This window comes from Hippichthys cyanospilos, chromosome 5 (assembly GCF_059441005.1).
Source record: "Hippichthys cyanospilos isolate Australia breed blue-spotted pipefish chromosome 5, RoL_Hcya_1.0, whole genome shotgun sequence".
In the NCBI taxonomy this organism is placed as follows: Eukaryota; Metazoa; Chordata; class Actinopteri; order Syngnathiformes; family Syngnathidae; genus Hippichthys; species Hippichthys cyanospilos.
In genome coordinates, this window is record NC_142373.1 from 22,787,198 (window position 1) to 22,792,893 (window position 5,696).

At 38.9% G+C, this 5,696-nt stretch overlaps 1 long non-coding RNA gene across 1 annotated transcript; it reads left to right on the forward strand.

Moving 5' to 3' along the window:
* The first annotated feature begins 555 nt into the window (after positions 1–555).
* Positions 556–4,247, forward strand: LOC148424026 (uncharacterized). The gene is made up of 3 exons (XR_015865703.1): positions 556–854; positions 3,572–3,678; positions 3,893–4,247. It is a non-coding gene; the product is annotated as an uncharacterized LOC148424026 (long non-coding RNA).
* Positions 4,248–5,696: the final 1,449 nt, after the last annotated feature.

Consider the following 5,696-nt stretch of genomic DNA (forward strand, 5'->3'; position numbering starts at 1 on the left):
TACTACTACTAATAATAATAATAATAATAATTTATGAATAAATTCCTAATCAATGTTATTTAGTGTGTTTGCAGGAAAACCCATTGAATGGTCTTTACAACAGTTGCCCTAGAAGGTTTCTGAATTAACAGGAATAATACTTTACCTGAAATAGTTCACTTTGAATATTCAAAGTATTCAAATAAAACATTTTTTGTAAACGTTTTAGAATTAAGAATGCCCTTTTCCCCACGCTATTTGAACGCTTTTTTGAAAGTTGTAGACACACACAAAATATTGAATCGTACATAAAATATATTTGTTATTATTATGTTGTGATTTTAATTTACATTCTTATGTAATTGCCTTTTATTAAGGTGTCATAACATATAGGGTTCCATTTCATTTGTTGTTCAATTGTGTGTAGAGCTTCTACAGGTATGGAAAATTATGAATGACAAGCATTCTTACCATTTAAATACAAATGATCAAATTATATGCAATAAATGCATGTTTACTGCTATCATGAGTCTTTTATGTCTTTATAAAGCTAACCTGCAAAACTTTACAGGGAGCCAGGGAGCAGGAACATTTCCAGACCCTGATTTCTGCTTTAGCTTTTATGTCATGCGTTTAAGATATTTAATTATGTCTTTCTTTGTCTTGCTCTCGGCACAAATTCTGCTTCCCTCCGAGAGTTGAAAGGGCCGCGTGAGATGTGTGATGTTCGCAGAGGAGGCGTTTTTTTGGCCCCCTTCCAGCTCATTGTGCACCAGTCTGGACAGTCTACGCGCCACAGCCGCTTCAACAACAGACAGATGACAAGCGCTATGTTCAAGCATTCGCAAACAATAACATCTTCCACCATGTCTCAGGTATTCGTGATGCAAATCAGCAACACTTATAACAAAAGTGGGCAACAGCTACATTTTATTGGGCTGTATTGTACTCATTCATTTCTTTGTGTGGAGTTTCCTGCGTATTAATATTTTGTTTTATGTCACTGTTACCTTAAGTTAAGAATCTTTATATCAATTCAAATAAATCATTTAGAAGAAAGTACAGTATTAAAATATTTTATGTTTAAAAAGTTATAAAAATCTGTCACATGGCAATGGCAAATGGCAATTATTGAAGAAATCAAAGTTATATAGTTTTAGCTCTCAATATACGCAAATCTCACAAATATGCACTTTGCCATTCTTTTGTGTTTATGTTGGCTAACACAAGTACCAGAATACAAAAATTATACAGTAATAGGAATCAATAGAAGAAAAACAATATGAAACATAATGTGATTGAAAAATGAAAACACAGAACGAGTCAAATTAATACATCCAATCTATACAATAAAAACACACCACAAATGACTGTTATCAGACTATTTTAGTACCACAAATATGATCTTTTCACAGCTGTGTGTTGTAAAACTTTTAAATGTTCAACTACACTTCCAAGATTCTCCATGCTTGAACGGGGACGTGCTGTATGCTTATACTGTATGTTATAACAACTTTCTATTTCCTCTGAAGTCGCAACAATCATCAAGGTCCCGGCCGCATCAAAGCTTTGACATTTGACATTCCAGCCAGCACAAATCTTGAAATAAGCGGCTTCTCATCTTTGTTTGCTCGGGAAAATCTTAGCATTTGCACCTCATGTAAACATATGGAATCAGTAAATTGAGAATCAAGCAATTGACGACAGTCACAAATGGTTTTTGAACAACAGTTCATTTGAGTTCAAAAGTGTCAGGTTTTGTTAGATCTAATCTCTTAATCCCAATCCCCACGGTTTGGGCAACACTTGGTTCGAGTATAGTGCGAATTAAGTGTTTATAGTGAAATATAGTGAAATTAATGTGTGCATTCTCCTATAGGCTACACATTCATGTCACATAGTACATTTATTGTAGTATCCATGTCAAACTGAAGAGGAACCCACTTGGGTCATATAAAATACATGAGTGGATACGCAAGTGGATTTTGGCAAGTAGGGGTGAAATGAATCCTCGAGTAATGCGGGTGCTAACAGAAATATGCGAGGATTTTTTGTTTTGTTTTCACAGTTTATATATTTATGTTGATTTGATGTGCAATGACATGCCAAAGAAGCCGCAACAACACAATGCAACAAGCCACCAAAGCGCTATGCAGGCCATCTTCAAAATAAACAAACCCTATAATACATGGACATCGACACAATAATCTTATGTTGCTTTTTTTAAATTGCTCCTCACAACAGTGGATGCTTTGTAATAATCTTGAATTCTCATCAAGACTCCTTTATTCCAAATTATTGCCATCACATTATATACTAACATCAACACACCAGCATTAAAAAACACTGATGCTGTCAGTTACGTTGTCATGGTACGACACACGTCTCAGCTATGAATGAATGAATGAAAGAATGAATGAATGCTTTATTTGGAACATGCGATTATCCAAAACAACAAAGAACAGACAAAACAAACAAACAGAAAAACAAACGAAAAATGCTGCTAACATGAGAATGAGCTCTACAGTTTGGTCCAGCTCGCAATAATGACGGACTGATGATGATGATGGATGCATGGCCCAGCTTCTGGCATAGGACTAATGACGAACCAGCAAAGTTCACTGTCGCATTCACCTCAGACTTTCACGATTGGGGGATAGGTCTGGAATTTAGCCTCAATCCATCATAACTGCTTATACTCACGAGCGTCGCGGGCATGTTCCAGCCTATCCTAGCTGCCCTGGGGCAGTAGGCAGGGTACACCCAGAACTGATTGCAAGCCAATCACAAAGCAACCATTCACACTCATTAAAACACCTAGGACGATTTAGAGTGTCCATAATACTGACCCCGGAGCACTCTGAGAAAACAGTCACGGGCAGCGCATAAAAGAAGCAAACTGTTTTGGTATTTAAGTAACATTCATCTGTATCATACTGTGACATTTTATTATTTCACAGAAGAACATGAAGATGTGAAAAGGTCATAAATTTCATCAAATGGATTGTAGAGGTTTTTCTCACAGAGGGCAATATCAATCTTTAATAGAGATGCATTATTATTGTACTCAGTAGTGATAGCGTATGTTGCTGTAACGATGTTTCTGTGGCAGGCCTAGTGTGTGGTCATGTTGGGTTGCCATCAGACTGCAACATCTGCCATCAGATGTTTTCTCCCAGAGATATCGAATGTTGTTAGAGACACACGTTCTCCTCTCACTTTGCTGAACATGACATTCTAACTTGTATGTTGCACACCAAACACACAAAAGGGAAGAAGTGTGGCCAGACTTGAGTGCATCCTTCACAGAGGAGCGCTGGAGTGCCCGAGGACTGTTGCGTCTCTGATGTTCGCATTGTTTAATATGTTATCCCAGTGCATGTAGGGGTTTGTTGCACGCTTAGGCCCGTGCTCTTGCCTTGCATTATTTAGCAGAACAGACAGCAGGTTGCCGTGCAGGGGGAACTGAAATGCAGAGACCGTGAGCCGGTAAGAGATCGAAGGAGACAGGAAGATATTTTATCTGTGTTTTTTTTAAAACCAAAATTTATTTCTCTTTCCCTTTCATGTGATCTATGATCCCTTCTTTTAGAGCCCCCTTATGGGTCACCAGCTGTCAGACAACCGACGCAGGGTGCCGCCTCGCCTCTTATCCTCCCTTCTCTCAGTTTATCTGGCTGTTTGGGATCCACATCCCAGGTAAGTGAACCGAAGCCACACAGATGTTCATCTCCTCCCCCTTTGACTCCCGACTTAAATCTCTGAGGTCTCACTGAAGTGGGAGTTAAAGCCTCTTGATTAAGTTTCTTTTTTTTAAGAGGGGGGTGAAGGGGGATGTGTCCAACACAGACAAGCAGGTGAGCTGGTACTCCAGCACCTCCTCGAAAAATCCTGTTATCTGTGTCTATTACAGAAGGCTGGCTGAAAGCTAGGATAAATCCTCCCCTCCTCGCAGACATGTTCGGGGGGCCCTATCAGTCGTGGACAGGACTTTGAGGCCTGATGAGAAAACGGGTGCAGGGAAATTGAATTAGCTTTTGTGTGTGAGTCTTCATTGATTGCTATTAGACTTAGCCTGGAGGTAGCGTGTAAAAGACTAGATGTAGGCACTTGAGCTTTCCTGAGGTCTGTCCTGCTTCCACTTTTTGAGGGAAACTACAGAGCCATACAGGAGTCAAACACAGCAAGCGGTTAAGAAAATGAATAGATGTATGCTTTTCACCTAGTATCTGATACCTGTATCTGCATTCAAATTGTGCTGTACCTAACCTACAATATAGGAACATAATGGTTGAGACATAAAGGCTCTCTAAATTAATTATTCACTCAGGGATAGGTCGCTGCTGCCTCTACAAGGCACATCATCATGGCTTACTATTTGCAATATTCTTTTCTTAACTGCTACTCCCTGGTTCAGGTTCAACCATGACTTTGAAAAGGGTAGGATTCACAGATGGAAAAATTGTGATTAAAAAAATCATTGGGCTCTTAACCTCTTCTAAGCTTAAGGCAGGTGCGGTGTAGTGTAACTATGCGCAGGGGCTTGCTAGACCAAGTGTTGGTAACTTTCAAACACACATTGGGCTTGTCCCAGTTAGAAGGTTTTATGGACTTTAAGATGGCCTGCTTGATTCACAGGGATTGGAAGTGGCCCTTCTCATTATGGAGGTCAATTTAATGCAAAAGTAACTTGTACAACAGCCATTTGTATTTGTCCCGCGTAAATGTAATATGTTTTTAGGCTGCTAAAACAAGACGTTAAGACGTGTGTCTAAATGAAACCGTGAAGTTGAGCTTCAGCCTGCCTATAATCCCACTTGGTCAAAATGGCCTCTAGAGTCTAAAATCTTAAATTTACATGTACAGATTTCACTTTGTCTATAATTACAAATTTGTCGCAATGATATAAATGTGGTAAACGTCACGTGTGTGTATCATAAAAGCAGGAGCACCTGTGACTAGTGGTGACTTCTTAGATTGGATGTTGTCATTTCTACGCCTATAAAATTATTTTTGCTTAACCTATGAAGTTTATTTCCCCCCCAACTACAAGACATTTTTGCAACAACTTAAAATGTCTCTTTTAGGTATAAGTTAAAATTTTGTTAGGTTACAATCACACATTTATTAAATTTTAATTAATTATCTCTGTACAATTTTACTTTTTACCACCACATCTCATTCCCTTCAAAAATGAGGCACAAGAGGCTAAAAGTACATTTGCAAGCAAATCCAAGCAGACTTCTACAGGCAAAGATGATAAATCTGGCCAGGGGAACACCATATCAGATGTGAATTGGAGTGTGACCGTAAATTCCCAATACAGTAAACAAGCTCACATTGGCACAATTTTTGATGGGAATTGTTTTGATGTTGTAAGAGAAAAAATTATAAATGGACCCCAAACATGTTATTCAAACGAAACCCTTGATTTTGAGCTCTTAACAGACTGAACACAAACCCTCCTTAGTTTAGGTGAAGGAAAACGTCAATGCAGCAGGAAAAAGTGAGGCAGTAACTGTCAATGCCAGAGTTGAGTCAAGTGTATAACAATGCGAGTGAGAAGTCTGTAAATGTGACAGCTCTTTTGGCTGTGAGATGATGGATGAGGTGTGTGATGCAGACACTTCCTGTTTCTCGGAACGCAGAGGCATGGATGAAAGCTCCGCAGTGTTTTCAAACCAGAGGGAAGAACAATAGGTCAGATGAAGAAAGTT